This window comes from Condylura cristata, unplaced genomic scaffold (genome assembly GCF_000260355.1).
Source record: "Condylura cristata isolate star-nosed mole 26May11 unplaced genomic scaffold, ConCri1.0 scaffold00021, whole genome shotgun sequence".
NCBI lineage: Eukaryota > Metazoa > Chordata > Mammalia > Eulipotyphla > Talpidae > Condylura > Condylura cristata.
The window spans coordinates 11,829,058-11,842,106 of NW_004567122.1; positions in this window are offsets into that span (position 1 = coordinate 11,829,058).

A 13,049-nucleotide genomic window follows, 5' to 3' on the forward strand; every position below is an offset into this window, starting at 1 on the left:
TTGTGTATGATGTAAGGAGATAAATTCACACCTCTTCAGATGTCAGGGACCACACCACTCCCACCACCACAGCCCCCACGGTGCTCCCCTGGGGCACGCCCAGCCCTCCACACTGCCCTCGCTCGCACCCCCGAACCCCCACCTTCCCTCTGGTAGCTGGGACTCTGCAGGCAGCTTTCCAGGGGTTGGCTTGGCTGTCAGTTGATAAGAGAGTGTTTGTTTGTTTCAGTTCTTGCTGGCAACGTTCTCTGCCTGTGTTCCTTTCCAGATGCCCGCCCCTCCTCCCTCTGAATGAGGCAGAGCTGTAGAAAACGTGTCCGAGACCATCCACTGATAAGCACAGAAGTCTTTGGACAGGACAGGGAAGAGAAGACTTATCTTGAGGAAGTCTACAGCTGGAGTGGGGCTGTAGCAGATGTCTGCACCATGGCCCCTCCAGGCCACACCATCCCGGACACCCTCCACACACACACGACGCACCCCGCACACAGTGGGCGGGAGGCCACAGAAAATGATGTGAGCATCGCGGAGTTCTCCCTCAACTGTCAGATCCTATGTCTAGCCCTCTAGTTACTACAAGAGAAAGGTCAAGGTTATTAAGTATGCAAACGATTCCAGGAAGCTACACCCGCACATACACCTTAGACTCTTAGACCCCTGGGTCCACCGCTTCCACAATACCCAGGAGTTGTTGGCTGCAAAGAGACTCCCCAGTCCTGTGAAGAATATGGTCCCGACTGACCAAAAATGAGGAGGAATGAAGTATCTGCTCATCTCTATGTCTAAAGGGTTTGGGGGTAACATGAGTAGCGGCAGGCTCGGGGCTGACGATGTAGGGACACTTCTCACCAGCTCCCCGGTGCAGCTCCCCCTGAAGGAGCAAGCCGCGCCAGCGAGTGTCCAAGCGTGGGGTGCCACTAGCTTGGGACGGGACCCAGAGAGCCGCGAAGGGGTGGAACAAGTGCACTGTGAAATGTCTGTGAGAAAGACGACTGAGAAATACGTTTCAGGGTTAAACCAATAGGAAAGTCGGCTGCCATGCCAAGGGACTGGGAAAGGAGCCCCAACACAGGTCTCAGAGTCCCCCACCAGCCCCCAGCAAATGATGTATTTTTTAAAGATGTATTTATGCATACAAGAACTGGGGTAGAGGACTGACCAGAGACAGAGTGGGGAGCAGAACAGGCAGATGACAAAGTAGACTGCTGAGGGGAGCAGCGGGCAGGTCAGGAGAGGTCTGCTGCGCCATGTGGGCCAGCTTCCTGGCTGGAATTGAACTGCAGATAGCTTCATAGAGCTGCACTTTAACCCCTTGCACCACCAGGGAGGGCCTGCAAATGGTGTATTTTTAACAAAATCATTGGTAAATTCTAAACTGTTTAATTGATGTGTGAGTTATTGAGATGTGGCATTTGCTTCTACAATGTGTTTCCTTTATTTCTCTTGCTTCCTCATGTAACAGAAGCAACATGATTTTCTAACGTTGGGAGGAATAACTAAACACGGGCAGAAGAGGGTCCAAGAAGCCAAGAGACAAAATGTCTTTCCAGAGCAAAGTTTTGGGAAAAGTGCAAGAAGCATCCAAATGTTTGAGTTGACCTCTTGGGAATTTCTTAAACCTACTCAGAAACATGGAAGAGTAGGTCAAGAGAAAGGACATTTCAAGCCTTGGCCATGGTGAACAAAGACTATTATGAAAGAGAAGTCAAGACTTACATTCCTCCCAACGGGGAGAGAAATAAAGAATTCAAATAATTGTTCTATTGGCTGAATAATATAACTGCAAGCTGCAGCTTGATCATCTGAGTGTACCTAAATTAATACATTTTTAATGAGTAAAAAGGCAAGAAAGGTGTTATCATTTGTTTGAAAGAAAACAAGAACCCTTCAACATTGCTTGAATAATTGTCTCTAAAACATTTACCCTAATCTGCTAAAAATGTGAATTGAGAAATCAGAGGACACTTTGTGCTATGCCTAGGAAGAAGCCAAGCAGGGGAAGAATGTTTCTCAAATGCCTCAGTGGTAACAGGCAGGAATGCCTTGGTTTGCATCATCTCAACCACAGCAAAAGGTTCCCCCAGTATTCTGGCTTGGTTTGACTGTGATTTCAATTAACTGTCATGCTCAACAAAAACTAGTTTCCTGAGTTCAGTGCGGGTGCCCTTCTCTCAAAAGAAGTTTTTCCTGGGCCCACCCTGTTGGTGTGACAGGTTAAAGCACAGTATTGTGAAGCCGGCCATGGCCACTGCAGCATGAGTTCAATCCCCAGCCAGGGCGCTAACCCAAATGGCACAGCAGACCTCTCCTGTCTAGCTGGCTGCTCCCCTCAGCAGTGTATTCCACTAGATCCTCCCGTTCTGTTCCCCACTCTGTCTCTGGTGAATCCTCTCACCCCTTGCACCCCTGGCCTGTACCCCAGTTCTTGTATGCATAAACAAATAAATCTTAAAAAAAAAAAAGCCTACCCTGCTCCTTCCACCATTTCATTCATTCTTACTGAAGCAAACCCCCCTTGGGGAGATGGGTAAGGGAAAAAGCACCTGTGTTTACTCACCCTTGTGGGGCCTCTTTATTAGCACAGCCTCCATCCTTCCAGTCACTCAACGGGAGAGGGGCTGCTCTCCCCATTTACCAGAGGAGGACACAGGCATCAGGAGGTTAAGTACATGCCCGAAGCCACTCAGCTAAGCAGGTGAGCATTGATCTGCTGGCAAAGGAGTGTATGTACTGACGAGGGGGCAGCTTGGGTCTCCCCCTGCTCTAACCTTGCTCCTTTTGGGGCCGACCTAATTTCACACATGGCCTGTATTCCCTGGTGCTCACGTTAATTTATACGTTTGTCCTACATTTCCTTTAGAGAGCAGCTATTTGAAGGCTCTCCGTCACCGGGACACTAACATCTTTTTGGAGTGGGGACTGCTTCTGCTAATTAAGGGAGGCTGGGCCCTGGAAGAGCAGGAGGGCCACCTGTGGCACCCTGTTTGACTTTGACTATGAAAATGGACCCTGGGGATTTGAGCGAAGCACAATGATAAAAGGCCTGGCTGGGGCACCCGCCTTCAAACAGTCGAGAAACATGAACATGGCTTCTGTCCGACCTAGAGACATCTACAACTGAAATCCGGTCAGACGCTCGTCAAAAATATCTCTGTCTCTTTCCTCTCCCAAAATGCCTCTGGAGCCACAGCCCAGCTCAACTCAAATCTTCCAGAACACCTCCTCCCATTGGCAAAGGAGGCCTGAAGCTGTCTAATTTTAGGGTCTAACAGTTGGCATGCAATTAAAACTATATTTATTATGGGCTTCAGAGGAGAATAATTTATTTATGGGTAAATTAGGATCACTGCAATACAAACATGCTCCCACGGATCGGGAATTCGCTGTGCTCCCCCAGGGACGGAGAGAACGCTGCCATTTTTACAACGCGGAGACTTCGTGTTTCCAAACAAGCCAAAGACCAGACACTTGTAGTTGTAGCATGAGTCCCACATGCTGGCAGGGTTCTAAGCCAAGACTGTCCACGTCTTAGCGCTGGCAATGATCTCAGGTATTTGACCAAAGGAAACTATAATCAAGAAAATGTGTCTCCTTCCTGAAAGGAGAAGATCCTATAGTGTCAAAGTTTAGAAAAGGTGGCTGTTTTTCTCTTTTGTTTGTTTGTTTAGGAACTTTGCTAAAGAGCAGTTTAGAGTGGGGTAGATCAATGGCTCATTTTGTGCCATTGGTTTCTCCACGGGGTGGAGAAAAGTGTGCCTTATCATTTCAGTAATGAGAAATAAAAGAAAAATAAAACAACTTGTCATCTGTAACTCTCACCTCGAGCAGGAGGGTCCCACAATACTCTTAACTTCCGGTCCAGTATCCCTGTCATTTCCTGCTTAAGAGCTTCCCAACCTAGTCACATTATTCTCCACCTTTACTGCAGAAGCTTCTAAAAAAAAAACATATAAAAAGTACACAAAGTATGTGCCTTTTCCAAATCAAAAATTATCACAATGCTCGATGCATGAAAAAAATTTTGATTCTGGGGCCCTCCCTGATGGCACGATGAATTAAAGCGCAGCACTACGAGGTGATCCATAGCCACTGCAGCTCGAGTTCAATCCCCAGCCCAGAGCTGACCCACATGGCGCAGCAGACCTCTCTTGTCCTGCCCTCTGCTCCCCTCAGTCAATCAACCTGTTCTGCTCCCTAAACTGTCTCTGGTGACTCCTCCCCCTGCCCCACACCTCTGGCCTGCACCCCAGTTCTTCTATATAAATAAACTTTTGATTTCGAATCTGTTTTCATGTTCTAGCACAGAAAAAAAAAAATCTAAAATCTTAGCGTTAGGATTTACCTTTGTAGCTCTCTATTATTTGTCCTACTTTGTTCAGACTGAGAACTTTCAGCAGGTAACCTGTGAATGCACTCTCTGAGTCACACGTTTCTGTGACACTCACCTGGCTGTGTTCACTCATATGCATAGGGACTAAATGAGCCCCTTTATGGTGGAATCTATTCAGCAAAAAGAGAAAGAGAGAGCAGAGAGTAACCACAAGCACCCATCCAAATGAGTCCACAGACAAACCCTGTGGCTCAGTCTTCAACAAAGAACCCTCTTGGTTCTCATGGAAACATTCATTCCTGGGTGGGAGAACCTTGCTCATGTGTTTCATGTCCTTGTGTGTTGTCTGCCTCTTACCGGAGTATGAACTCCATGAGCTGAGGAAATAAGTCTGCACCCCAGCACCAGAAGACAGGTGGCCAGAAGAGAGGACTCAGTAACATGTTGGCTGCAGGACTGAACACCCTCATGACTTGGGGGGTAGACACAGGGGCCCCTGAGTGAATTCCTAGGGACAGTACCTGAAAAGTGTAGGTCCTTCTTGGTAGAAGGGACCTCAGAGATCCTTCAGCACTGGCAAATCTTGTCAAAGGATCAGAGCATAAATATTTTAGGCCACTGTAACTCAAAAATGTCTGGACACCCGATACAGGACTGAGATGTTTCCCAACAGAAATTTGTGTTTTTCTGTCCAAATCAGTCAGCAGTAGGCTGAGGTTTGCTGACCCTTGCAAAGCAGCGGTTACCCAGAGACTCTCTAAGAAGAAAGACTATAAAAGGGAACTCTAAGAATGTACTGCGAGAGTTTTCATAAGTTAAACTTTTTTAAAAACTTATAAATTGCCTTTTTTCCTGACTATATCTCCCTCCCTCTTACGTTTTTGGTCTTCTACAAATCCTTTGGCTAAATGACCTGATAGCAAATTGATTTTGTGTTGTTACTTTCTTGGCAAAACAAATGTTAGTAACCATAAGTGAAGTTCCAAGATATTTTTTGGACAGTTTGTTTCTCCCCAAGACATTCAAAAAACCAAGAACTACAACCGCCCTAGCTAATGTATCTCACTCTACACACAGGTTCTTCCTCAAACTCCGCAGAGTTCTTTCTTTCTAGTGAGAGCGAAAAGGATTCTGCAAAGATCTTAGAGGTCCTGGATCTGGGGGCACCACCTCCACCATTTGAGCCTGCAGGCCACGCGCTGTGTCACTGCACCTACATCCGCAGAGAAGGTCCCCAAAGGACAGATGTCTCTGGGAAGCACCATTCCTGTGGGAAGAACCTCTCGCCATCGGGATCCAGCCCAGACCCAGGCGGCTGGAGCCGGTCACCAGCAGAGCCCTCACGGAGGTGCATAGATGAAGGGCTGGCTCCCAGTGTCTGAACAGAAAGTGAAGTTAGAAGGAAGCTGGACTGCTGTTGAGTAAATTAGTTTCTAGTGTCTTCCACCAGATTCTGAGGCCCGGAGCACTTTACCTTTATCTGAACACTGTGTCAGGCCATTCCAGACAAGGGCGCTTCCCTCTTAGGATCTGGGACTTAGCAGTGCTTTCGGGCAGGAAACAGTCCTGCTGTCAAGTGATCTCACACCACAGGAAAATTTCCCGCCTGGTGAGCAAAAACCACACAAGTAGAAAAGTGAGGAAGTGGGATAATAACCCAGTTATCTCAAATTCCAGAACCAGTTTGCCTAATCGCAAACGGGAAAAAACTAACACTGCTCAATCATGCAAATCATGTTTGCACTTGTAGACATATCAGTTACTCCTGAATTTTGGGTAGGATGGATCCCAGCTGCACGTCAGTTTCGCTCACATTTCTCAGATCTAAGAGGCACAGTCAACAGAGCTACTTGTCCCTCTGAATAGAGGATGCATTTAAAACACAGTAAACCAAAAGACTCATTGAGTTTCTTTTTATCTATTAATAGCTCCACACTGCGAGCTAAGATCTGGAAACAACATAATTATCCAAGGTAAATTTGGCTTGGATGTGATAATTCTTTGATGTGATAATTCCATGAATCAGAACCCAAAGCGAATACACCAACACATCAGTCGTTGTTATGTCTGGGTAATGGGATTCTAAAGGCATTCTTTTTTTTTTTAAAGACTTATGTATTTATGCATACAGAACTGGGGTATAAGCCAGAGGTGCAGGGGGGTGAGAGGCTTCACCAGAGACAGAATGGGGAGCAGACCAGATGACTGACAAAGTACACTGCTGAGGGGAGCAGTGGGCGGGTCAGGAGAGGTCTGCCGCGCCATGTGGGTCACCTCCGGGGCCGGGGATAGAACCTGCATCAAAGCCGCTGCAGCTCACCTGCAGTGCTGCGTCCTAACCCATTGTGCCACCAGGGAGGGACGGCATACACTTTTTTTAATCATCAAAAATATGTATATACTCTGTACAGCATCCCTATTTAACAAAGAGCAACTTTTCCTCAAAAAATAGATCAATACATAGGTATTCCTAGAGCACTTATTATCTTTACCCTTTTATTCAATATGTTTGATGTACCAAGAGCAGGTGATCTTTAAGGCATAAGAACCTAAAAAGATGTTTGAGATATTAATCGTGTTCTCAAAGTTCACAATGGAGTGAACACAATTTAGTGACAAATGTCACGAAGTGCTACAAGAGGCATAAGTGTTTTCAGAAATGTTGATAGTAGGAGAAGCCACTCATGTCTTGTGGTTTGTGAACCTGGAATTCCTGAATACCTGAGGTTTGCCATTTGCTGAGGGTGAGATTGCGAAAATTTAGGGGGAAGGAAAACCAAGGTACCCAGGCAGCAGAAATGTTTGCCCAGAATCTCAGCTCACTGGTGTCCTCAATAAACAGATCCCAGTGACCAAAAAATCACATGTGTACATTATCTGTGAAACAAGTCCTCTTCGGGATTAAATACATGTCCAAAAAAAGGCATGGTTATTGAATTGTCTAATGAAACAAATGAAGACAAGAGAGGTTAGCTGTCTCTGTCTGTTTGGGTTGCTATCACAAAATACCATAGACAGAGCGATTTATAAAGAGCAGAAATTTACTTCTCACAGTTCCTGGAGGTTAGAAGCATAAAGATCAAGATGCTGGCAGGTTAGGTTTCTGCTACCTGGCTCACAGACCTATGGCATCTTCTCACCATGTCTTCACATGGCACAAGGAGCTAGCTCTCGGCGTCTCTTTTATATGGGTACCAATCCTGTTCTAAGGGGAGCCTCCCTCATGACCTGAACACCTTCCAAAGCCCCACCTGCAAATGTCATCACATCGGAGATTAGATTCCCGTATGGATGGGGGAGAGCACAAACATTCAGTCTACAGTATCATGTGCTGGTGTTTGCAAAGAGCAGGCTGAGAGGATGGGAGGCTGCTGGCCAAATCAGAACATTAGTGTCAGTCTCCTGCAGAATCACTTTTCCTACCATTTTCACTATTCAAACATAAAGCAATACTTCAAAGAGGTTGGAGCAAACACTGCACTCATCCTCTTCAGATGCATGGGGAAATTCTCACCTAGGTGGTCAATTTCCAATCAAAGATTTTGAACAGTGTGTAATCCATTGATTGTTCTGAAGCACTGGGAATGCTGGCCTGGGGCAGCCTGTGGGATGTGCTTTCATTCCTGGGATTTATTCACAACGGAACAGTTCTGTTTGGAGACACTGAGGAAACAATGGAATCACTTTCATAATAATGGGGTTAGTGATGGGACAAAGCTGAGTTTAATGACAAACTGGGATGTGTCAGTGGAACCAAGGCTGTGGCCTCCCAACTGCAGGGCCTGTGGCCAGAATGTGGCCCCATTTGCCACTTGGGCTCAGACCACACCCTTCCCTTTTCATATCGATTTCCGGCTACTGACCTAAATGTAGACAGAGAATAAAAAAGGCAGCCTGGCTGCAGTTGGGTTCGGATGTATACGGACAGGCTGCAGCCTTCAGGCTCTGAGAGAAGCCAGAGTGCAAGTGAGCAAGGACTCAGAGGGCAAGTTCACCTTCCATTCTGAAGTCTCCTGGCACACTCAGCTGCAAGGCTTGAGTGTCAGAGATAAGGGGTTTCAGATAAACAACGCCTGACTCTATCCTGACCCAACTACCTACGTGGTATGTTTAGGTCCTGTGGATACAAAGCCTTGTGTTCCAGGCTGATAAAGCTCTCCCCAGTTGGTAAGGTCCAGAAGAGGCTAAGCTCTGTGCGGGAGTGTGACACAGAGTTAGCATTGTTCCTACACCATGGGGAAGCTGAGTGAACACCAGCTTCGTGAGGAAGATTTTGGCTCGATATAAGTACAATTTTTGAAAGTGAATGACAACCACATTGACAGAACACTTACAAAGTAGTGAGCCCCCAAATGCTGGAAATATTTACACCAAGATTGACACATCTGGAAAGGATGGAAGATGAATTAACCAGTTGCTGAGGTTATTTCCAGGATCTAGCTACCAGGAGACTGGAAGACCCCGTTTATCTCTGTCCAGCTCACAGACATATTCATGAGAAAGTGTTAAGAGCATGCCAGGAAATTTACCTTTCTACCTCACTGTACTGCTATGATGGTTAATGTCCTGGTTCAATTTAACTGGACCAGGGGGTGCCCAGATATTTGGTCAAACATTGTTCTGGGAGTTTCCATGAGGGTATTTTGGGATGATATTTAAACCAGTAAATTTATAGAAGAAAAAGAAAACTATAGAATGGCCTCACTTATAGGAGGAATATAGAGGAACCAATAAGACAGCGAGTAAAAGATAATAATAATACAAAACACACACAACATAACAAAAAACAGACAATTATAAATCAGAGACATCCTGCAGGGGAGGGAGAGGGATTAGAAGAAGGAGGGAAGAGAACAGGGAACTCTGGTGATGGTGCAGGGCAAACTGGGGGAGGAAATTCTTTGGGGTCTACACCTGAGAGGGGAGAAGTAAACATTACTTTTAAATGAACAATGATATAAATACATATATATAAATCAGTAGACTTAAACATTAGATTAGATTGACATTTTAGTCAGTAAAGCAGATTGTACTTCACAATGTGGGTGGGTCTCATCTAATCAGCTGAAGGAATGATAGAACAAAGACAGTAGCCATCTATCTGCAAGTAAAACAGAATTCTCTGGAAGACTGTACAGTCAACTTTTTTGGGTGTCAAGCCAGCCAACTCATATTGTGGACTTGTAATTGCCAGGACTGCAGTCAAGTGAGACAATTCCTTATAATAAGCCTCCTTCCAAATATATATACACACATCCTATTGGTTCTGTTTCTCCGGAGAACCCTGACTAATACAACTGCTTTCTCAGTCTCTACTTCCTGATCTGTAAATGCTGGAAGCATTCCAAATCTGAGCAACATTCCTCTGGAGATGAGATCAACCAACCGCATGGCTTTAAATATCATTGTCTAAACACTCACAGCTTCCAAATTTACATCCAGTCCAACCTCTCTCTGGAGAAGTAAAACTGGACTCCATGTTTCTTCTTAGACATCCACTAAGATTACAAACTGAACATGATCAAAACAAAACCCTACCTCCTTCTCCACTTCCTCCTTCCCCCTCCACCCACCCATAATCATAATCAATAGCATAACCATTCACCCAAATTCTCAGGCTCTGTATCAAGAAGGCACCCTTAATTCTTTCTTTTACTTTTTCTAACATTCACCCCTTCAGTATGACCTTTGGTTACATCTAAACTATATCACAAATCTGTTCATTTCTCATCTTCACTACTACCTTTGCTTCTGTTCTTGCTTTCCTCTTTCTCTTCTGAGAGTTATAAACAGTATTTTGAAGACACAGAGCTGCTCATATCATTTCTTTACTTGATATCTTCCAAGTTTTCCATTCTGCTTAGGATAAAATCCTGGCTCCTTACCAGGACCTCAAAGGCACCACATAGGCCACCGTCTCTCTCTCTGATTTATGTCCATCTACTCTTCATTCCAGCCTTTCTGTTATTCCTGGAACATCCAAGCTAGTTCCCACTAAAAGCCTTCATATTTGCTGTATCCCCTGCCCCAAATCATCACAATGGCTATCTCCTTCACAGCTTCAACTTCACCTCAGAGGGGTCTTCCCTAAAAACCCTGGCCATCTCCTTTTCTCACTCAGCATCCATCCCCAACACTGCTTTGATTTCTTCACAGCACTGAGGTTCACTTGAACAAGGCTGACTTCCTGGGTGCGGGCCTTAGAATCCACCTGCAGAAAAGACTAGGCTTCCAGACAACCCACAGCTGACCTAGTCAGCACCACAGGAAATTGCTGTCTCATCCTGGCTGAGTGTCAACAGCAAGATCAGAGAGATACAAGTCTCCAGAAGTGCAAGCAGAAGGTCTGTCCGCCAGCATGCTCAGAGTGAAAGGAGAAAGCACTCATCTTAAGGTCAGGCTAGCCAGGGAGAAACCTCAGAGGGCTGAGGCACCATGTTCCACACTCCGCTACTACTTCTCCCTAGGAGTAAACGCTAGACAGAAGACCAGCTAGTGGAAGGTCTTGCTTGGAAACACAATTTATAGACAATGTTGTTTTGAGCTGAAAAGCAAGGAAGTTGACTAGCTTGGCTCCAGAAGACCCTCCTCCAATCATGAGCCAGTGATGAAAGACAGTCAAAGCAAGGGCATCTGGCACCTACTGTTTTATATGGAACAAGCTCACACATTACTGGAAGCCTCCTTGTGGCAAATCCAAGTACACGTTGGCCCTGCCTCCAGCCCGACATCTTGTCTTCATGAATTTGATTGCATAAGTTAATGATCTTCCTACTTGTGTCTTTCATGTCATTTACAAATTAACTTGCCTTTCTTGTCAGTGACTTTATTATCCTTCTGGGTCTCTATAAATCACTTGTTTAAACTGTGGGTTCTTCATTTCAATCAAAAGAGCAGCAGAATTTTTCTACAGAATGACACTATGTTGAGGATGTAAAGTAAATAAATAATAGAGATGAGACGCAAATGCCATCTCCTTCTCCTGTCTTTCCAAATGCACCCTCGTCCTTCTCATCAGCCAGGGAGACTGGGCCAGGCCCTGCTGGAGCTCAGAACCTGAGCTCTATGCCTGAGTCTGGCCCAGATTTCCGCCATTTCTCTTGACAGCAAATCGCAGGCGAAGGAGCGCCTTGTACTCTTTCTTCTAAAGACAAATGTGTTTCGTTTCTTCTAAACTAAATGTGAACCTTCAAAAAAGGCACAAGATATGTAGTAGTCATTTTAAAACCGTAGGTAAAGAATAAGTATCGCTCCTTGGGCTCTCCCTCCCTTGTTTAGATCCCTTTCCCTCCCCTGCAGAATGTTTTTGATTTATAGGTGCCTGTTTATTTTTGTTTTGCCTTTTATTATTATTATCCACCTGATCCCTTATTTGGTTCCTCTATAAGTGAAACCATCTGATATTTTTCTTTCCCCTTGTGACTTATTTCACTGAGAATAATTCCTTCTAGCTCCTTCCATGTTACTGTACTGAGAATGGCATGAGTTTATCTTTTTTGATTGCTGCAGAGTATTCCATTGTATATATGTACCACATCTTCTTGACCCAGTCATCTATTTTTGGGCATTTGGGTTGTGTCCAACTCTTACCTATCATAAACAGTGCCGCAATAAACATAGGGGTGCAGGCATCCTTTTGAATTAATATTATTGTGTGTTTTGGGTAGATACCAGGAGTGGAATTGCTGGGTTATATGGCAGCCCCATTTTCAGTAGTCTGAGGAACCTCCACACAGCTTTCCATGGTGGTTGGTCCAGTTTGTATTCCCACCACATCCTCATCAACATTTGTTGTTGCTAGCTTTTTTCATATGTGCAATCTCACTGGTGAAAGGTGGTATCTGATTGCACTTTTGATTTGCATTTCCCTGACTATGAGGGATGTTGAACATTTTTTCATCTAACTGTTGTAGGCCAACATTTTAATTGTCTTTTTCATTGTGGGTTTTAATTATGCATTCCATGTGAGCCAGTCATTACAGAATTTATTTATTTATGATTTTCAACACTTTCTTTTTAAAGATTCTGACAACTATTTCCAATAACCCACGACAGCTAAATATCATTTGTGTTGTGTGTGCGTGTGTGAATGAATGGATGTTTTGTGCTTCTTTTAAGATTTGACAATGAACAAAATATTTTCACTCCCATTTTTAAGACAAAATTAAAGTAATAATTAAAATTTTTTTTAGAGCTTCTGTTTTCCCAAAGCCCATCATCACTCACAAGCACAAATGTGTACCTCCTGTCATCGCTGCTGTCTCAAGGAGTGACGGAAATGACGGGGTAGTCATCAGTGGGTGGGGAGGGGGTGTTTCATAACTGCTAAGAAAGCGACAAGTTGCCAAACATTTGTTCAGAGTCCCTGACCCTTCTTCCCCTCACACTCATTCACCTCTAAGTGGTAACCCACCTCCTTCCCTTTTCTCTCTCCCAACTACAAGTACTCTAGGCTCAACCTCCATCAACTTTCATCTGATTTCCTCCAAAAGGTTTCCCAGTGGCTACTTACAACCACTGTTTTCTCCAAGCAGGAGCCAGAGTGATCTTTCAAAGACAGGGAGCGGGCCAATTCGAGGCCAGAACTTTCCATCAGCTTTGCACCCAGATAGAACCCAAGTTCCTCCTTGTGCCACCAGAGCTGGTGGCGTAATGCACCAGTCAACCCCTTCAAGTCAAGAGCCAAGTCCTCACCATTCCTTAAATAACCGAGCTAGGG